We start from the raw sequence: 23,671 nt of genomic DNA on the forward strand, positions 1-23,671 counted from the left end.
CAGCATGCAACGTAACGCGGGCAGACGTTTTTTCTCTATGCTCTCAGCTGCTTCAAAACATGTCAATGGGAATTATAACACCGGAGGCGTAACTAATTGCTGTAATTAAACTGCAATAAATCAGTCATTTATGGGTTGGTTATGTAGAGTAGCCGCATCTATAGTTTTTACTCTTTTACATAAGTGGGGATGGACTCACAATAGGTAATTACTGTAAGTGAATTTGTTTTACGGAAAAAGTGCCTTTGCCGTATTTGTTTAGCCCTACTAACCTTTCGGTTCTTGATGGTATTTTAATAAAATATGACGTTTGTAATTAGAAAAATACTTAATGTGTTGTTAAAGAATTAATTTATCTCTCGATACACATATTTCTTATCATAATACAGTATTAACGTTTTAAATTGCGAGGAATGTTTACAACCGCATAACTTCTATACCTACTAAGTAATCAAGTATGAGATTAAAAATGAAGTTTAATACGGATAAATTAATCAAGTCGCAATAAATCAATAGTAGGTGGGTAATATACTCCGGTCGCTCAATTACGACGTTACAATTATCTTAATTTCATGTAACATCAGAGGGCATGGCATGAAGTGCACTTAAATTACTCAGATAAGAGTGCCATTAAATCTGGTACCTTTTCAGACTAAATTAATTAACCCCACTCGGATCGGATTCGTGTGCTGGAGCGTATTAATACAAACTATAAGTCATCGGAGCTGCACTCGTGGCCAACCCTTCCGCGCAAGCTGATGCATGAATTACGAGTGTCGGACGGGCCTCATAGACCCCGCCGCGCCGTGTCCGATCGATACAGCTTTTTGTTATATTCAACCCGTAATTGCTGAAAAGTTTTCACGCCGTAGTCCCGGTCACGCGTATTTTATTACTATGAAATTGAATAATTTATGACGCAATGCACGGTGAGCGTCCATTGTGAACGCTTCGCAGCCGCCGCTGAATTTTAATATTGAAATTATGTATTTATACACGCGGGATTGTGCGATTAGTAACGCCGAACCCGAGCTCGTCACAGAATGACATATGCGGGAGAGGCTTAATTGCGTCCTCCCTAAAGCCTTATATGAGATTTATGTATATCCAATCCCGGTCTCCTAATCCCGCTCTTGCCCGGGTCAATTCGACCCCGGAAAAGGTTTTCCCGGTTATTTTCCGTGGAACTTTTAATCCTGCCGAATACCGACATACATCATAGAGGATTAAGAGGTTTAAATTGGAAGTTACCGACGTCCGAAATAAATTTAAATCGGCTGGCAGCCGGTATTGTGATATCGGTGCTGATGCTAAATAGGGACCGATTTTATCCATTCCTAGCTAGTACGATTTAAGCTCGGAACAACAGATAAAAGGCGTAAATGTCATTGGTCATAAATTTCAAATTTGACTTTTCATGTAGACAAAATAGTTTCACAGATTATAAATCACACTGGATAAATAGAATATTAATAATCGAATGCAATACGATCGTTTTCTATGTCGTTTATAAAAATCGATTGAAAAAGTATCCCTTCTCACTTGACTGCGAGATTAAAGGATATCAATAAGGGTGCTATAAATCACTAAAACCTCTGACTGCGAACGACCCTTTGGAGTGGACACCCTTATGAAACACCTGACCATGATATTATATATTATATGGCTTAGATAACTCAAATATAATATATGGTTGAATATGGCTTTACGTCGGTGCACATAGTAAGAACAAACTTTGTCTTTTTTTAAATATACCGACCTAATCATATTATCTACCTATCGATAACCTAAACCTAGCGTAACCTTTTTCATAGGCTGTATCAAAATAAAATTAAACCATACTATAAATTTATCTTTTGTATAAAACAGAATAGAATATTCTACAACATTATATTCCTGTAGGTAAGTCTTATCTATAAACTTGTTTTTAATCAAGTACGCTTAACACACGCTTCTACGCAAATAGGCATTGTGTAGGTAAATTTTGTCAACGTTTTCATATAGTTTCATATAGTTTCGTTCGAATATAGAACTCCAATTCTTTGAGAGCATTATAAAACGTAGTTGATAAAATCATCAAGATTTTTCACTAGATGGCGTGGAAATCATGATTTTAATATTAATATGGTTTAGATTTATAGTGAACGTTTAAAAATGAAGCGACAAAATTCTCGCAGAGAATTAGAGCAGTTAATCATTAATGAGCTCATTTGTTCCTGCCAAAATTATTTATGTTGGCTACACCGTGAATGGCGCGCTTGCCAAGATGCTTAGTAATTTAATGCTTACATTCTAGTTGATTAGGTTCGCCTAAACCAACAATTTTTAATGACATTGTGTGTACATTTAAAATTGCTTTAATATACTGTTTCATTTATTTTAATTAATGACTGCTCAACAATACGATTAGTTCAGTTTTTGAGTAGAAATGAAAAGAACAGACTTCAATTTGTGAGTGTGTACACAATATATAGATATAAGGTTTTTAAATTTCACTCTACACTCTATAATTTTTATCAAATATTGATATTAGTAAGGTACATTTTTATTTTCATACGAATTCTTTTCCCCCGTTTCAAAATAATTAAAAAAAAGAAAACCAAGCAAGGCTAATAGTTCTTCGTAAATTTTTTAGGCCTTTGATATTATATAAAGTAATAAACGCCCTATTCATTACGAAAAATACTATCCCCAATTTTAAACGAATACCTTTTGCATTCAAATAGTGAACTGTTTACAGAAAATGTCAACATGCCTAGATAAATGTGATTAATAAAAATGTAATTTACACTACAAGACATTGGAATACAAAAAAACTTAAATAATTGCAACAACACATAAAACATGTTCATTTAAATGTAATTTATCCCACAAGACATACAAAGTATGCTATTAAAGACTTTAAAAATGCAATAGTAGCTTCCTACAAAATTAATGAGCCCTATTTTTCAACTTTGAATCAACACATGCTCATTTATATTAAATTTACACTATATTGTAAAATTACGCTACCTTATAAAGTTACTTAAAATTTGTAAAGGCAGCTAATCAAGTGTGAAGTGGGTTCAGCGGGGGGCGTTTAAAGGGTGTAATTCAAAAGGGTTGCCACAGGACTTCGGTGATAAATGGTCGCGTAATTGTTCCCACATAATGTACAATAACTCGTGTAGATAAACACTAAGCCACAAGAAATATTTATGATACTGTAGATAGAGACAAATTGTGGCTTCTGCTAGCTAATTAATTGTTTTTAACGGACGTATGGGCAACTCGAATATTAGCGTAAAGATTTTACTGGAGTTTGGCTAGTCTGTTCAATATTTTTGCAGATTCAGATAAAAAATATTTGCTCAATTACAGATTATGGTGTCAACTACATATTAACCTACGTGCTTTAGATATGGTTCTATATCTGCTGGGTTTGGTTCCTTGTAGTAAGAGATCAGTACAACGACAGTGTGTTCCGTGGTCTTCAGTTTGATAGGCACTATATTAGTTGTTGTTAAAACGGGGTATTGGGTAACACCATCGGCTGGTAAAGTGATAAAGGCACTTTAACAGCCGAAGGATTCTGGCACTGCACCACTCTCACTCCCAGTCTTTCGCCCAGGGCTCCAATGTTGCAAGAATACATAACATATGTACCATTGCATTGATCAAAAAATTACGCATGAAAAATCTAATCATCATTCCTTTGAAATTATATATTTAGAAACATATCGATTCTTCATTTACTCAAATAACTTCCCAATGCGCTTCCTGTGAGGTTTCATAATTGCACTTATTACTGCCACGCTTTTGTATAAATGTGAATTATTGATCTTCGAAATGATAAATTTTTATTGACTGTAACAGTCCGAGTTTTTCGATTATAGACGCACGCTTCTACTAAGCTAACTAACTAACTAAGCATTTGTTTATACGCAGTTCGTTTCTGCCACGCTAGATGGCGCTTATTTAAATTACTTTAAGTTTTTACATATTACATTGAAGTAATAAGTTATTGTAGTTAAGAATTTATAAATATCAAATTTTAATGAATTTATTATGATCATATATTACAAAGTTTTAAACTATTATTTATAAGTTACATTAATAAATAAATCATAAATAAAAATGAAGTTATAAAAATATTTTTTATAACCTGATTTTTATTTACAATTTTACAATCATTAACATTTATTTATTATTAAAATTATATTTAAATGAAATATTTTAAGCATTAAACAATTTACTAGCTAAAAAGGGCAGGTAATTAAAATCACAATATCTTTTAAACTCTACGACTAAAGTTTCTTTAACCTAATTCTTTTAAAAAAAATTGCTACTTTTATCTCGAAGTTGAATAAAGGAACTAATAACAATACTTGTAGGGGTAACGTACGTACCCCTAAAAATTAAAAATGGCCGCCTGTACAGCGTTCTCGATTGGTGGCAATAACTCATCCCGCCGCCACCAGGGGCGCTGGCAGAATGTCATTTGTCTATGTCAAACCCCTCCTCTCCGAGACTCGACAAGATGTAGGGTACAGCTGTACAATAGATACTTTATAGATATTAGAATATTTAATTTTGATCCTTGTACGAAATTCCAAAAGTTTTTAATTTAAAAAATACATATTATATTTGTCTTGTTATTTTAATATTAGATTGATAGGAAATATCACAAAAATCAACCTAAGAACTTTAAAATGGTTAAAAATATCCTTTTTTAACATTTATTTTTGTCCTTTAATAGAATGTGTATTATTTAAATAAAGGTAACCTTAATGATTAAGAATCCAATTAAATACAAATACATACAGATACGTTCTTCTACAAAATATGTAATTGGATAAAGCATGTCAACACACATAATTTAAATCTTTCCTAACCAAAGTTATATACTAGTTATGGGACAAGTATAAATGTTGATTAGATTTATTAAAAGGTGTTAGACGAATTTAGATCTTATCCTTAATATATTAAAGAACAAGCATTTAAGCGTTAATAGGAAAAAATAGAAGCGTTGCGTGTTTGAAGGCAGTATCCGAACGCACCGCACGCACTTCACCGAAATTATTTTAATAAACCAGATTATGTTGAAATTTTTCTCTTATTGCCCGCAGTGATTACAAGTTTTATAAGAAAAATTCAGGTTAAAAGTATTTCTACTAAACGTAACAGGTATGAAGTGAGAATAACTTAACAGTCACGAGCGCGATTTCTCCTCTGGGAAACAAATAGGTTGTCAATTACTCGTACGGTGAAGAAAAACATCATGAAGAGACCGGTACCTTAGGTATCACCTTGCGATTAAAGAAAAAATAATGTAACATCTGCAAAGACTATAAGTGTTTTATCTGATGATAATTATGAATTAGAAATCATTGTTGTGAACTAAGTTAATCATATTTTAATAACGTTAAGTCCGTTGAATATTTTTGAAATTTATTTGACGGTAAAATTTACTGAATTACATATTGAAATACTCAAAAATAATTTCATAAATTAATTTTCAGCTCCTCCGCCAACACATGGATAAAAATATTTTATTTAAATATGGAAAAATTGTTAGGCTATTTTAATAACTGTTGCAGAAAACACAACGAAGGTAAACCAGATCTAAATCTTTTTATTTAAATCTTACATTTTAAGGTTCTGTTGCTAACCAAACCTGTTTTCAGTATTTACATAAAGAATTTAAAATAACTAGTTTTGGTATGTTACTAGGAAATGTGAGAGACCTTTATATTCTTAGAAATATTGTTGACAATCTAGTGATGTTAATTTAATAACATACATTGTACATTGCAACTGTGCATATAATATACCTACGCTTCATACAGCGCTTTTTAGAGTAAAGACTCTATGACGCATTTTAAATGAATAAGTACAAACTTTAAAAATATCTTAGTAGGTAAGTATTCAAAAGTATTATAAGCGAAAAAGTATTAAAATATTTTTTTGCATATCTGTATGCACACGCCAATCTCTAAAATACTGATCAAAGCTTAGCTTTTATAGAAATAGGATGTAAGAGAAAAATTGTCAAAGGGTGCATAATAATACTAAACTTCACGCACAAGAGGCTCGTTTATACATTGATGATTTAGTAGGTATAGCTAGAAAAATACATCAAAGTTTAATACCAAACAAATCTTTGTGCTTATAAGAAATAACAATACAAAAGCTATTATTCCTATGCATAATTCGCGTTGCGTTAACCTCTATTAAGTCCAACAAGAGTTGACCAAAAATAAATCACCGACGACAACTCTATCTTTGAAACAACAAAGCATTCGCAACGATTATTATCTCTAAAACAAACTTAATGCATTTACGGGTAGCGACACGCTCTAGAGACATTTTAATGCACACCAACTAATAAATGCAACACTTCTCACCTCTATTTCTATGCGCATAGAGTTGATTTTAAAGCAATAATTCATACGCGTGCACTGCTAACTTAACAAAGATGTTATTGCGGGCGTAGTCGTCCTTAAGATTAATTGCGTAAAAACGATTTTTAAATGGATTAATTGAAGGTGATGGTGCAAATAAATAGCAGAGGTACGGTCGTGATTGTCGATCGTGATTGCAACACCGCTGCGTGCCCTTTGTACACGGGTTCCGTAGCCGTGAAAAATCACTTGTACATATGCCGCCCTCGACGTTCTAATCTATGAAGGAATTGTGATTGCAATTTTGGACTACTAATTGTTAGTTTGTTAACTTGAAAATGCTCTTAAACACAATGGGAGGTTACGGTGTCCTGTAGACTTACATAAGTATTTATTCGTACCACAAAACCTTCAGTCAGTTAGTTTAGAAATAAGTATATTGAAAAAATCATATTAAAAATTCTAATAGGATTGCAGTGGTAAATTAGAATATTTTTTCCTAATAAGCCTTAGAATTATACTGCCTTCGTATAATTGTGGACCAAAAAGTGATTTTCCGCTATAACTAAATATTTTCCATGGTTTTAATAAATACAGTTGTTCGACCTTTATAACGTGAAGTTCAAACGTTCTCATCTGTTATTCAGAAAAGGTACTAGAGAACACGGATATTCTAAAATATTATCTAGAAACGATAGTAATAATGTTCTTGTGCATTCCTGTATTAAGTTATCCTCCATATTTTCATCAATATATATTTAATAACGCAGAATAAAATGTGGCCTAGTTTGGTCTAATAAGTCTGCAAAGTCCATTAAGATCGGGATTTGGGTATCTAAAATTGAACTGAAGTATTTTCGAACGACTTAAGGTCAAGAAAAGAGCGTACTAGTTCTTTAAAGGCCGACAACGCTCCTGCGAGCCTTCTGGCAATGTGAGTGTCCATGGGCGTCCGTATCACTTAACATCATCAGTCATCTCCTACCCGTTTGCAAATAAAACACAAAACCTAAAAGTGATTATATCTACCATTATACAATAGTATAATTATTTTACATTATTATACAGCTAATTATTATAATATTATTTACAATAAAAATTAATTAGTTTAAAATTGTTATAGCAATATTTCCCAGTACAGACAATACCATACTGAAAAATACAAAAAACAAATCAGAAAGTCATCAATATATTATTTTTGGTGCACATAAATAACATCTCAACAAGTCAGTGTGTCACATAACATTTCTGAACCATTTGCCCTTCAGGATATAACGTGATGTACGGCCTTGGTTTGTGTTTTGGTTTGAAGTATTTGTTAGATGTATGTACCCATTGGTTAAAAATAAAATCTAAATATAATTTCATCATATTGATAACATAATGTACACTTCTGAACGCTGTAATCTAAATTTACATATACATAAATACAAATGAAATCAAGGGCTTAGAATAGAGAGCAAGAAACTGTCCGTCGTTATTTTTGATTTTGTTTTACGAGGTGCTTATCTAGCTGTAACCATTGCCCAGGTATCAATTATATTACTTTTTATTTAATCATATCAATTAATTCGTAATGCCAACAACAAGGACCTCATCAAAAGTTCAGTAAAGATTTGAGGAGGAATGGAAATAGGCTGATAGGCTATCTTTAACTTAATTATGTCCTAACTTAAAATGCAATCGCTCGTAAAAATTCAAATGCATAGAAATTGATTACCGGATTTTTATTTAACTTCCTTCGTGTATCATATTTGATTACAAATGATTGAAAATGAATTGATCTAAGATTGTTACTACATTACCTAAAATAACTTTTATGTTGCGTATTTTATAATATTATACAGTATCAACTATACAATATAGCCTACAAGATTATTTCTGTTGGATACCTAATTTGTTTGTATTAAAAGCTAGGCTGGTCAGAGGAGTTGTTCGGCCTAATACCTGTTGTTTCATCATCGAACGTCAAGGCAGATATAAAATACTATCCGTACCTATCACCTCGACGTCCGTCGTTCCACAACTGAGCGTTTTAAGGAAATTTTTGCCGCGCACTACCACTATGTGGCACCAGCTGCTTACTGAAGTATTACCGACCCAAATCGACTTAGGGTCCTTCATGAAAAGAGCGTACCAATTCTTAAAAGGCATCTCACTTGCGAGTCTTCTGACAATGTGTGTGTCCATGGGCGTCCTTATCACTTAACATCAGGTGAGCCTCCTGTTACATAAAAAAAGTCATTTGCCCGTTAATAATAATTGACTATCGAAGTGTAGCTTGAAAAGTGTAATTGGCAATAAAAATATAAACAATTAAGGAAAAACCCTCTAAACGTAAAACTTCCGGGAAGCATATCGGTGTCACACCGACTAGACCAACATTAGAATTCACCAACTGATCCAAGATCACGTAGGTATGAAGTTAGAATAGAGCCATAATACTTTTACGATCCCTTGTCTGCCATAATAGGAGGTGTTCGAATTTAAATTCCAATCAATTCTTGACTACCATAACATTCGTCTATCAATTGTTTTTCTAGTAATTTGACTTATCTATGAACAGGATAAAACGAACCCCATTCTTATACGAATAAATAAGTCCAGTGGCACTACAGCCCTATATAATTACATCATATATTGATCATTGTTCTTTTAAAAAAACTGAAAGGTCAGACTATGATGTATTTGTCTCTGAAACATGCCTTTGATGTTAAGGAAATGCCGCTATCCAATATTTTAAGATATTATTCTCCGACCTGTCCTATGCTGAAACAGGAAATATTCTTATTGCGTAATAATAGTTTAATTATAAAATGTAAGTGTCGTGTAGAAATTATTGTCAGGGATAACATGTCAAAAGGAAGAGACTAGCTACCCACGACACAGGGAATGCTAGCTAGTGCACTTTCTAACTTAATACCTACCCATTTTTTTATGTAACAGGAGGCAAACTTGCAGGAAGCTCAACTGAAATGGCACGCACTTTTCTTGAAGGACCCTAAATCGAATTGGTTCAGAAATACTTCAGTGGGCAGCCACTTCCACATAGTGGTGGCGCGCGGCAAAAATTACTTTAAGAAACGCTCAGTTGTGGAACGAATTTGTGTATTACAAAGTTTTTTGTTTCGTGCCTTTCTTTCTTTCTATATAAGTTAATTCAACTTTATACAAGTAATAATTGCTCACATATAACCAATCCACGACGTTCAGAGTTGAGATGTCAAGATTTTCTTCTGTACTTTATTGACGCAGCCTTTAAAATAAACATAATTTTTGTTATTAATTTTAAAGTTATAAAACTATTATTTTACATTTAGTTGTACCACTAAATAACTATAATATCAATAATCATTTAACAGAGGCTAGAGATTTTATAATGTTGGTTAGTCCTAAAGCCTTACGCATAAAGCAATATTTTCATATACATAAACGGCAACATGTGTAATTCCAGCTGAAATCAGCGTTGTAATTCGTGCATACATAGTTAATCATTCGTTAGCTCGACAATCTGCATATACGAGCATCCGCGCATCTCTCACTGTAATTAATAATTTCGACACTCGCTGATTAACGTTTAAATCAATCTTGACAGTTGATTGACAGATTGTGTTTGCGCCGGTTCGATCTGGTTTTGAATTTGGAACTTGGTTGTTTTTGAATAAGGACGGGATTCTGTTCTTAAATATTAAATACAGAATATAAAAGTAGTTATTTTTGGAAAACAACTAACTGAGCAAAACCAATAGCTAGCCCAGTGACCCGAGCATGTTTCTCAATCCTGGTCTTCGATTCGAACTCCGTCTGTGCATCAATGGACGTCTATGTCAGAAGGCTGATCACCTACTTGCCTATTGTTATTATTATTAATTACTTAAGATGTCATGTGAAACATGGTGTAATGGTTGCAGCTCTTTACAAACATTGTGTAAAAAAAATGGCGATTAAAAACAGTGGCGGAGAGTTTATTGCCAGTTCTTCTCTTCCGTTCTACGCCCTTGATTTGAGAAGTGGCACTAAATGCTTCTAGCATTTCATTTACCTTTTTTTTGACAATCATAAATGTACAATGTGTTGTTATTATAAAAAAGGCACTCGATCCCGATACAGAAATCTGACCAAGAACAACAGCTATAGCGCCACTGTTTTTTTTTTATAGTATATGCAAATAACAGTACTTTCTAAAAACTTACTACACACTAACTAACACTAAAACTGCCCCCTGAAGTATTTCCGAACCAATTCGACTTAGAGTCCTTCAAAAGAGCGTACCTACCAATTTTTACAATGCAACGCACTTGCGAGGCCTCTTGCAATGTAATGTCTATGGGCGGCTGTATTCCTAAAAATTAGATTAGCCTCCCGCCCCTTTGACCCTGTAAGAAATAATAAACTTAAAAATCAATATAAATAAATAAATAAAAGAGAAATTACCTATAACAATATCGTGTTATTAAGGATTTAAATATCATAAGGTATGAAAATAATTAAAAATACTTATTCTAAATAGTTTTAAAATGCTAGTTTTTGCTTAGTGTAGTAAATAATAAGTAAGTAGCCAGTCGTTTAGTAAAATTATGGTCCCTACAGTAATCATTGATAAAGATAATCACCTGTTATATTGTAATGCGGGTTAAACGACCTGGTTATGTCTACTTTAACCGATCCTGGGGCGTCATTGTTTTTGCCATTATTAGTCATTTTTAATGAGACCTTTAAGTGATACAAAAAGAAATTTATTAACTTTACGTCGCTCCTTGAATGATGGTGGCATGTTTAATGTGGTTGATGTGCCATGAAAGAAACAATTTACTATGGGGCAAGGAAATATTAGCTAATAAAAATAGCTATAAAAACTATACGTACTAAAAACTATCAGTTCTGCTGTATGCGTTCCAATAAGCACACAATTTAAGAATTTCTCCTATCGGTAAAAATCCTATGGCCAGTTCGAACTCAGTCCGCCTCCGCATTACAGCTTCAGAGATCTCTGATAAGAAGATTACCAGTTGTTCTTTATAGAACAACGAAGTGATGTGTTAGGTGGGGCAGTTTCTTTAATACACTGTGTCAGTGATGTGCAGATGACACTGTGCAAGTGTCATCAAAGATGCATTCTTTTTTCAAATTTTCATTTGTTTTTTTTTATTTAAAAACCAGTAATTATATAACTAGAAAACTTTGTGAGTATTAGTTGACGTTTATGTCAGAAGGCTGTTCACCTATTTGCCTATTATGAAAAGGCTCTTGAGACAGATACAGAAATCTGAAAACAAAAGTTGTAGCGCCACTGTTTCTGATTATAGTATGGGCAAATAAAAGTACCTTCTTAAAACATAACTTATACATTATTTATATAATAAATAATACATTATTACACTCTGTCGGTGATGTGCAGATGTCACTGTGCAAGTGTCATCAACGACGCATTCTATTTTTCATTTGTTTTTTTAATATTTAAAAACCAGTAACTAAATAACTAGAAAACTTTGCGACAATTAGAGTTGCGGCTGCATTCAAAAGCAAATGAAGGCGTAAAAAACTAAGATGTTATCTAAAATCAATCAACTTCCATTAAAAGGGTGTAACAGCTCATAAAGCATAGAAAATTTACATTGTTTATCGTGTAAATATTGCAGTTAAGAAATTATGTATAATAATGTTTAATAACACCATATCTCATTGCTTTATTGAATAAATTACTTTATTGCTAAAATTTTAATACAATTGTGTATTTATAGTTAATCGTTGAGGTATTTTTGTAATCTGGTTACATATAATAAGAGAGAACGAGAAAGTAAGCTTTTTGTGTTTTCTCATTCATAATCGCGATGTCTGTACGATTTTCTCACATTTCATTTCTCTCTTTTTTTATGTACCTAATAGGAGGCAAACGGGCAGAAGGTTCACCTGATGTTAAGTGATATCACCGTCTACTATCGGACACTATCGGTAAAAATCCTATGACCAGTTCGAACTTGGTCCGCATTACAGCTTCAGAGATCTCTGTTGTTCTTTACTCTTCTTCTTCTCTTCTTCACTATCGTTTCTTTTAGTATTTTCATTCTGTTTTGCAAATAGTTTACCTGTATTTGTTAGTGCTATCTCTAGGACAATACTATACTTGCGTTTATCGATTCTTTCCAGAACGTAAAACGCCATAAAACTCAGTCCAGTAACATTTAACAATTCGAATAACATTAAAAATGTATCAATATTTCAATAGAACAATAGATCTTATCTTTATAGTATCAATTACTACAATCCCTGGTCACACCTCCATAATTCGTGATCGACACGAGTATTTTCATCAATATATCCGATCAATTGGTATGCGAAATGGCTACACATTTTGCGCGTTGCATACATATTGAAATACAACGCGGTAGGTGACCGATGCGTACTCGGCTTTAATTGAATAGATTTTGAGTCACACATCGACTCTTAATTGTCTAATTTGTAGCGAAAACAACGGACGGATGGTATGGTATGCAGGACTTTCTTTTGGTACGGGATATAAATAAGACTTGTGGAGCATAGCAAGTGGATTGTATAGGCTTAAGGTATCTATGATAAATATTCATATAACAGGAAATATGACACACATAGTCCAAAAAGTCCAAATCTATTTCATTTATAGTTGACTTTAAATACTTTAACAATTGAATAAGCCTAGATTACCTTTATATTACTAGATTTAATCGTTTAGACTGACATGAATAACAGTGATTTTCAAGCGTTCGGGCCGTGGCGTTTTGTTTTTGTGCCAACCAGCTCTAAACAATTATTTATCAGTACCCGAACAGTACCTAATGAGTTTAAGCTACGGAGGTATATAGTGTACAGTTTCTTTTATATCTGCTTAATTCACTCTACAACTAAATCAACAATTCCATATTCAAAAACTAACTTTAAATTAAATTATTTAACACACGTTTAATTCACACACACACACAAACCCTTGTGCTTATTATGTTTATTAATTTAGTTTAGTTGTAGGATGTAGTTATGTTTTTGTATATTTTCTGTCCGCAATGGAAGGCTTCAATAATCCTATTATAGGCACCGGCCTCTCACAAAGATGGTTAAATTGCCTGCAGCATGTAAACCCGTAAAATGGAATATTGTGAAGAGGCTAAATAAAAAGTATTATAATAAAAATGATCTTTGTTTGCCTCTTCTTAGGTTAAGGAACTATGTATTATTATTATAATAATAATAACACTTGATTAGCTTTATCAAACAACATCAAAATTAGTTCAAGTTCAAAACTTAATGGCTCGTTTTTATGATCATAAACTAGCCCTTCAGTTTTCATGTCACAATACACGAAGTACGCTGCTGTAATCTTAATTGGTCAAAAAGCAATTAAAAGTCAGTCCATTGCTATTCTTCAGTGCATGTCGTATGTTTTTGTGCACCTGGGTGGTCATGACACTAGGACATCTACGCCTTTACGAACGCTGAATATAAAAATTTATTTTTATAGTACTATGACTAACAGTAGTACGGAAACGCCGTGCAGATAAAATTTGCTATGAGATATTTGTCCGGTGAAAAGCCTATAATCGACATTTTACTTTTTTAGAAACGGGGTTAGGAGACTTACCTAATGTTAAATTATACTCTATGGACACTCATTCTGCAAGTACGTTGTTAATGAGATATTGTATATTATTTAAATTAGGAACGGTTAATGGCCTTTTAGTGAAGATAAGAATTGATAATTTTTTTTGACAGATGCTTAATACTAATTAAGATTTTTTTTAACGCATTAATTACTGAGCATATGAGTAAATCAAATATATAGTTATTGCGTTAAGCAATTAGACACAAAAAATATAATTAAAGATTTAAATATTCCGGCAAGAGACTCGCAAATAAAGACAAAAGACGGCGCCCATAAATCGCTGAAAAGTAAGCAAACTATAGTTGCATAGGAGTACTGTAACAGTAAATAAAAAGAGCAGAACTGCACGAAAATGCGCTTTTAAATACGGAGGACGCTCAACGCGGGCAAGCAAAGACATTTATGTTCACTAAACAAGTAGTAAAAGTCACTACTTGAGCGTTTTTATGGCACTCATAAATGTCAGATTGTTCGCCGGGGTTTAGCGGCCCGTGCAGGCTTCGTGGGCCGCACCGTAATTGATTTCACATTCAATTTAAATGTTTTAATATTCACTTATAATCTTATATCAAAAGTGCTTACCTATATTATATTTTATAATAACTGAATACAGTGTATAAATGGACTACCCGGTCAGTTATTAGATAGCAACGTAAAAAGTAAGTTGAACTACTGTTTTTATATGCATTTGTCGCGCGTAAATAAGATTGATATGGTTACAATACAAACCACAGTGGTTTTTAAATGTAACATATCATAATTTATATTTTTTAATTACATATATCTTTCAATGATTAGCTGTTTTGTTCCAGTAATGGTTTATTAGTACAAATCGATACAATCGAAATTATTTATTTATTTAATTATAAGTAATCTTACAGCTAACACTAAGCCAAAACAGATTAAAGAGATAAAAAATATATACTAAACAGAAAACATTAATAGACAAAAATATTTTATAGAAAAAAAGCTGAAATTTAACATTTGAAACAACAAATAATACTTAATATTTCAAATTACTGCTTTAACAAAATCAGAGTCTTCCCGCCTCTTCAAATAATTTCTCTCACATCTTCTTTGGTTTTTCTTCGTATTTTATTAGAAATTGGTATTTAACTTAATGATCTCGGCGGCGGAAGTGAAGAATTCTACATGACGTAATATTGACATTTGTTGCCGAAATTCGATGGCCATCGTCACGTCCTTTCACTAGCTTAATATATTGTAATTTGTAGGTAATCTATGCAATATTAATTTGTAATATTCTTCCACAGGTACTCCAATTTCCCGGTTCGTTAAGGACAAGATAAAATTTAATGGTAAGAATTTATAAGTCCTTAATTTGTTTAATTAATATACCTATGTTACTAAAATCGCCTTTGTCAATTATCTCCTTAGAGAGTAATTACAACCAGAAATATTTCTGGCTCAGACAACTTACGTGTGACTTAAAATAACTACTCTATTGGTAAAGTTAAAAAAAAAAACGTAGCACTCCGGGAATGCCGGCAGAAGTGAAAACTTCAATATTAACGTTGTGTTTAATTATAAGTATAAAAGTACTATCATTTATGAGGTAGAATACAATGTTTATTTATTGCGCTATCGTACACAAATATGACAATTTATATGTTGTTATTTATAATATTATATCGTTACTTATATATTACATTAAATTTTATCTCTCAGAAAAATCAACTTCCATCCATAACTTCGACGACTTATACACCATCGTTATTATCAGAATCATCATCGCAAATTTTTACAACTGATACAATTGGTTTATGATAACTGAAGTAAGAAACAAACAGTTTTGATTCGAACCTATTTAAGTGTCTAATAAAGACCGCATCAATAGTAGTTTTGTATTTCGTTGTGCTAAAATTGCGATCATTTGACATAGTTAAACCAAATTCATTATTTAAAAATTCAATTAATGATTGATCATTCGCGCAAGCGCCCTGTGCCGCCTAAACAGAGCAGCACACTCAGGCACGGTAGAAAGAGTGGGAGATACTAGTTCCTCTCCCTTCCCCTCGATCTTACGCTTTTTCGATCAGCATCACGTGACCCTGACGCGAGTTTGAAAGTTTTTACCCATACAAAAAAGTGCTCAGCGCCGCTAAAGAAGTTTTCACTTCAAAAACATAAATAAAGAGTTACTATGCAGCTTTATTTGGTAAAATGACTATTACTTAGCATTCGAATTTTGAATTTTTTCTTACGACATGCAAAATATTATCCCTACTTCATAAACAGACTATATAATAATGTTTATAAGCATACAATTGTGACATAGCTACTATCTTATTTACTATGCTTTAGAAGGAAATCATTATTCAATTTAAAAACGGATATTGTATGTAATTAGCAATAGCCGGTTGGCACTTCGTTTTCGATGTTAGTTTGACTGTTTTTAAAAGAGGATTACAGTAGATTTGTAAAATTACGGTAGATTTACGAATACTGATCTTAAAATAATACCAACGAAGTTTTTCCTTTAATAACAAAATTTATTGGTTTTTAATAACAAAACTTAAAACTTTATGGTATTTCAATAATCGCAAATGAATTTGTTTAGCCTAAAACCGTATTTTTTGGTAAAGTTAATCTACTGTTATTCTAGCCCTTGCGTTTGTTATTCCTGAGTTTTGAAGCACTGGTATTGACGATTTTGCGTAACAAGAGTCACCTGTATAAGGCAAGCGATGGACGTGAGAATAGGTTGAGGTTTCCGAGGTCCTCTATGCAAATTATTGCATCATTAGACACTTGTAGGCTTTCGTGTTAGACGCTGTCGTCCGTGCACGATTTCAGATTGACACTTTGAAAGTTACGTGGCGTTTTGCTTACTCTACATATTCTAAATAAGATCTATTCCAAAAAAAAAAGAAATTAAACCTTAGTAGATATTTCGAATTTGGAAACCAGGAACCTTATACGATTTTAGGAGCGGAATAAGTATTCTATTTTCAAAAAGGGCTGGCAGCTAAAAAAAAGCAAATATCTGTAACAATTTTGTACGAGTATATTTAACGCACTTATTAATACATAGTCTAAGTTTAATATCTATACAACAAACGTCAAATGAGCTCTTTATTTGAATTGTTATTTTAGTTCATTGCACTAAAAAAAAAACAAAATCCATTCGCTGCGCATTCATAGTTAAGATGTATCAGATTTGTTTGTCTGTTTGTACCTAATAAAGCCTACCTTACTGCTTATATTAAGCAATATCTAATTCCTATTCAAAATCAGCCGAAGACAGCCTGCTGCGTCTGCGCAGCGTCGCGGACCGACGTGTGTATAGTTGTAATACGACTTTTATTGACGTCGCGGCTCCGTTTATTGCGTTCAGCTTATACCAAGAGAATATTTGATAATCACCGTCATAGCTAATAATGTTTCAGATAATTTTGCTTGGGCGCAATTTATAGTTAAATTTGTGTTTTTTACCACTCTATGGGTTTTAATATGTATTTCATACGACTTCTTGCATACAAAGAGTCTCCTCGTGAGTTGTCTGCGGATTGTGATGAAGTTGCATGGACCTGTTTAGTGCTGCGCCTTCTTAAGTTCTAATGTCATTTTCACACGTATATAATGTATATAATCCTTTAAAAACATATTTTCATAAGTATCTGATTGCCCTCATTTAAACATGTGTGATGTTTGAGAGCAAAAATAAAATAAAACAACAACGTTTTCGTCGTCAGACAAATGACGGAGACTAAGTAATAGCAACACTGTAGTAGAATGACTAGAGACTTTAGAGGCTGGAGCGATTTAAATTCCATTTTAAAAATAGAAAGAAAACTAGAGTCACAATTTTAAATAGCAACACTTTACTATATAGACTAGAGGCTCTAAGGGCAGGAGTGTTTTTCTTATCTGTATAGAAAACAGAGGGACACAATTTTTTTTTAAAGGATTTTTGACAAATGACTATATCCTTTCACCCTACATTCTCCAGACCCATTTCACGCGATATGCGCAAAGGTTTCGTTAATTCAACAGAGTTCGAAAGCTTTCATGCACCGTCTGCGGACTTCTTTAATATTTCATAGCTTACAGCCAAGGCTGTTCGTTATTGCCTATGGGATGTTTTTTGCGTTTTATTTACGAAATGTGTTGATGTTAAAATCCGATTAATATAGTTAAATAATTATAACAAACTGACGTAAAATATTAATGATATTTCCACGTTTTTATATGAAACGGGCAGTAAGCTCACCTAATGTGAAGTGATACCCATGGACACTCTCAATTCAAGAGGGCTGGTAAACAACTGACGTAAAATATAAATAATATTTCCACGTTTCTTATAAAACACGGGGCAAACGGGCAAGAGGCTCACCTAATGTTAAGTGATACCCATGGACACTCTCAATTCAAGAGGGCTGGTAAACAACTGACGTAAAATATAAATAATATTTCCACGTTTCTTATAAAACACGGGGCAAACGGGCAAGAGGCTCACCTAATGTTAAGTGATACCCATGGACACTCTCAATGCCAGAGGGCTCGTAAACTACTGACGTAAAATATAAATAATATTTCCACGTTTCTTATAAAACACGGGGCAAACGGGCAAGAGGCTCACCTAATGTTAAGTGATACCCATGGACACTCTCAATGCCAGAGGGCTCGTAAACTACTGACGTAAAATATAAATGATATTTCCACGATTTTTTATAAAACAAGGGGCAAACGGGCAGGAGGCTCACCTTATGTTAAGTGATACCCATGTAATCGGAGGGCTTGAGGCCGGCTTTTAAAGAATTGTTAAATTTCCACAAAGATCGGTATTTCCTGTATAAGATTACTCTAGATACATGAATGTTTATTGTGGTGCAGGTGCCAAACACTCGCGAATCTATTTGCGAGACACGTTCGTGCCAGTTGTATATTGAATTTTATACACTATGCTGGTGGGCCAAGCGTATATACCATACTGATGAGCTAAAAAATATATAACGAATCCCATTATGTTAGTTAATTTTATCATTACCGTACGAAACGTCGAAATATAAGAACAAAAAGTGCCTTAAAGTGTTAAAATTTGTTCGAATATTTTAATGTTAAAAGCGATCATTGCTTATTCCTAACAACTCAACAATTGGCTCTACAACCTTTTTAGGTCTGGGCCTCAGATGTATCAGTTTCATGATCATTTGTCAACCTAATAGGCAAATAGGGGATCAGCCTCCTGTGCCTGACACTCGCCGTCCATTTCTTGGGTCTAAGGCACTTATTTCTTCTCGATGTTTTCCTTCACCGTACGAGCAAATATTAAATGCACACATAGTCAGAAAGTCCATTGGTGCACAACCTACGACCTCACGGATGAGAGACGCACGCTAAAGCCACTAGGACAACACTACTCATTCATTCAATAATTACACTTAGCTCATTATGTCTGTAATTAAATATTAAGAACTAGAACCAAATCAGAGGAAATTTTCTGTGTCGGAAAACCTACATAGTGATTTGAATGGTTAAAAATTAGTCTAGTAAGAAATGGATTCCAACAATTCTGAGTAGATAAATCTCAAAACTCCTAAAGTAATTGTTTTTGTAAACATTTGAGGGGTAGTTCTTTATAACGGAAGACCACTCTATACCATACAAATTATCTAAAGAACTTTCTCCCAAATCGAGTAGTGGCCAAATTCAATAGGATTCCGAAAAGTGTAATTAGTGCACCCTCTTTGAACTCTTAAAAATAGGTTGGATCATTTCTCCAAATCCGCAAATACGCGCCCATCAGCTTAGCAAGCTGCTAGTGTGTTTATGTTTATAATATAATGATTGATCCTGAGCTTACGGGAAAGCTTCAGTTTAAAGTGCATATTTAATACTTTGCGTTGGATATTAGCCAACCACATAGAAAATACTAATCACTAGGGCCCACCAATCGAACTGCGCGAGAGCATGTCTGTGATGGTTGAGGCGATAGCATTGTCCGGCGTCTGCGCACGCCGATCGCGTCGCCGATTGGGGAGGCCTGTCGTTTATGTGTCGCCGGCTTGCACTATCTGGCGGGCCATCGCACGCAAATTATAACCGATACCATTATTGTAAGACGCGAGTGCTACATTCACACTAGCTATTGTGCTCCTAGAAAGTAAAGGTTTCGTCGTTATGTTAGGAGTCTGTGTAGGGTTTAAACCCAAAGATAGAAATGGTATTTACTCTTAACTTATTCTTCTGCTGCAAATCACTGCGATGACGTCGTTTTTATTGAATAAGGGGCAAACGGGCAAAAGGCTCACCTGATGTCAATACCGCCCATGGTATCGCGAATGCATTAAGCTCGTGTAAGTACGCTCTTTTCTTGAAAGACTTTAAGTCGATTTTTTTTATAGAATAGGGGGCAAACGGGCAGGAGGCTCATCTGCTGTTAAGTGATACCGCGGCCCATGGATACTCTCAATGCCAGAAGGTTTGCGAGTGCGCAATAATAGTAAAAAAAAGTAGTTTTATGTTGGTGAGTCTCCGTACCTACTGAAATTAGGAATAATATATTAATTTTCATAGCCCGAAAAAATGTTTTGCGCACGCATTTATAACGTCAATTTGTGCTTGAAGGCACATTAAGGTGTTCATTTCCGACATTAAATGCGTTAACTGAATAATTCACTAATTGGTGAGATTTTATCTTGTCAATTACAGAAGTCGGCGACTTCACCTACTTACTTGATTTAACATAATTGTTAATTTATTATTTTATATGTTGAAATATCTAAAGGTATCTCAATACGTTGTGAAATAAATATTAATTATTCTGCGGTAATATTTATTATAATACTTAAATTAATTAAGCCTACGTATTAAATGTTTAAAATATATTTTACGATTGTAATATTTTATAGTAGTATTTCGTTAAAATCTAGTAAACAAAACAAAGAAACAGGTGAAAGCCCTTTATAAACAAGGTTATTACACTTAGGCTTCACGCGACCCAACAGCTGTTACGTAAAAGAGCGTTTAACGGCTTTAAAGCTATAAATTGGAACGATATAAGGTCAGGGTCCCCATATAAACGTTCAGTGCTCGATGCACTATACCGCAAAATAGTCATTCGATTCAAATAAATTACCATGTAATGGCGGGCTAATTTGCATACTCTGGTCATTTACCAAAATCTCGACAGCCTAAAAACAACTTTATTTGTCGGACTTAAAATTATTTTTTAACTACGCTTGGAGTTTCATTCAAACTTTGATGTTGGTGCTGCCGTGCGGATAAACTGAGAACTAACACGATTTTTGTTAGTTCAACCTTTGTCGAAGAGATGGCGCTAGTGTCGGGCAACGCTAAGGGTTGTTGTTTGAGTATAACAGGGGTTGATAGTGGTTCCCAAAATTACACAAGGGGTGCGTTTACAAGTTATCGTGATTCGGTGTGAATTTAATAGATGGCGTTGATTTTTCAGTAAAGGGATGAAATACATTAATAGATGTCTCTGTTTTAGGGGTTACATATTTTCAGTTTAATACAGTAGGTACAAACACGTTGTTTTTTTTTTATAAAAGCTTGTCATCGCTCAGCACACTGATACATCGGTACAAGAAAAATAAAATAAAATAAAATTTAATGTGACAAGCACTAAAAGGCAAACATAGCATACTTGAGATTAAATAAAAAGAAATAAAACAAAACAATAATACAATTTATATAAAAACGAACGAATATGGTATGTATATAAATATTATTTAACTTTATTAGATAAATTGGAATTTCTCGTGTTAAATTGATCCAACTAAGAAATTAAACGTCGGTGAAGTCAATGAATCTCGCGAGATTTCCAACAAAAGTCTCAAAGTCCCTATGAGAAAAAACTAATCAAGTTGCGCAAGCTTTTCTCACAAAACATCAAAACAGTCATTTAACTATTCAAAGTAGATAATGCAACGGCTACTGTAGCCGCTTTTAAATCGCTCCATTATACTAATTTAACAATAAAAGTGAAAGCTAAAAACTTCATGCAAATTTCATTTCGCATAAACATACCTGGCTTCTCACTTTTGATGCATTGTATCGAAATACAAGTTGACAATGCCAGTCGTAAATTGTAATCTCCCGTAGGAAGTGACCCAATTCACTTTTGTTACCGTCTAATATTGTTTGGTAATTGTTTTTGACTTACCTGTTCATTTGTACAACGCCTTTAAATTCACTTTCAATGTGATTAAGGATTTCTCTTAAGATAAAACATCTTTACCGGTGTTCCCAGAGCTGGTGCTTTTCTTGCTCAACAAAGTATCGCAATACAGCGAGAAAATGTCTCCAACATTAAAGGTACACTAAATGGACCAAACTTTTTAAATTTGTTTTAGTTTTCTATTTAATTATTATAACTATGTAGGTTAAAAAAAGTTAAGTAAATACTCTACATTTGTGTGTACTATCATCTCAAAACATACTACATAACATGTATACCTACTGTATAGATTAATAATATAATGTATATTTATTATGGTCAGAACATCTGATTACTATAATTACAATTCTACTATGCCACAACATTTTGGCGTACCTATTGTTAAGTCAAGAGCCAGATATATGTTTTAAACTCTTTTGCAAAAGTAAAACCGGCTAAATACTCTTAATTCCACATGAACGTTGACTGCTCTCAAGGAAGATTCCGTTTTTATGGACGACAACGCTGACCGATCTGGTGACGTGAAGCATACATAGTTGGATTCCGTCATTAGATTCGATAGCTCGAAGTCCTGACTTCAACCCATTTAAGCATGTCTGGGATGTTCTAAAGAGAGGAGTAAGATCAGTGCAACCTGCTCCACAAAACATCAGGGAGCTAAAGAGAGTCATTGCAGAAAAGCGTGAACGTTATTACATCGTGGAAAGCATGCCCAGAAAGATTCAAGATTTTGTCAAGAGATCACACTCGTTATTAGGTTTTTAAATTTATAACTTTATTTAATTAAAACAAGTAAATATCTTCTTGTCTCTTTGCCGAATACTTCTTATTGTTTCGGTTTTGAAGAATTCATCAAAAATTAATAATTGCCAGAATTCACTTCACGCGTATTATACAGACTACGTCAGACTATTAAATTTCATTTATTTAACTGAAATCGACCTTAGCACATAAATTTCGTTAGGTGCCCGTTTGCCAAAGAGTTTATATAACAAGTAGCGTTTCTAATTTTGTATAAATTATATTATACGCAATTACGGCTTGCTGTTAAAGACTGAATTTCTCAATTCACCCTTATACCGATCACGATCTTCATTCGTAAGTTCTCAGTTAACTAACCAGTGTTTAGGGTCTTTCAAAACAATGTTTGAGTCTGCCGAGCAATTATACACCCCAGTCATAAATACAAAGACAATTCAAGCATACATCCGAGAAATTTAGACGTCTCGTGCACTAAGCAAACACATATGATTTATAACCAAACACGGGTACCGTTGACATTTCCACGCCATAAATCGCGTCCCTTCAAGGCGAGCGGACATCGGTTGGTATATGAAGAGCATGGACTCGACGACAGTGCGGATAAGTCCGGGTATAAACGCTAGGTATACCCGCTGCCCGGGTTCCCGGGTATAAATCTGGCACATCCGGCTGGCTACCGCGCCGGTAGTGGCGACGATTATTCACCCAATATCGAGTTTTGGCTTCACT

At 33.7% G+C, this 23,671-nt stretch overlaps 1 protein-coding gene across 5 annotated transcripts in view; it reads left to right on the top strand.

Annotated features, from left to right (window-relative positions):
• Positions 1-23,671, top strand: part of LOC125049434 (homeotic protein antennapedia) — a 151,166-nt gene that overhangs the window by 46,155 nt on the left and 81,340 nt on the right. For 4 of the 5 annotated variants that reach the window (XM_047648726.1, XM_047648724.1, XM_047648725.1 and 1 more), the window contains exon 2: positions 15,288-15,332. The exons of the other annotated variant lie outside the window; for it this stretch is intronic. The gene's annotated coding sequence lies outside the window, so the exon portion shown is untranslated. The remainder of the gene's footprint in view (positions 1-15,287; positions 15,333-23,671) is intronic. 5 annotated transcript variants of the gene reach the window in all.

This window comes from Pieris napi, chromosome 5 (assembly GCF_905475465.1).
Source record: "Pieris napi chromosome 5, ilPieNapi1.2, whole genome shotgun sequence".
Lineage (NCBI taxonomy): Eukaryota > Metazoa > Arthropoda > Insecta > Lepidoptera > Pieridae > Pieris > Pieris napi.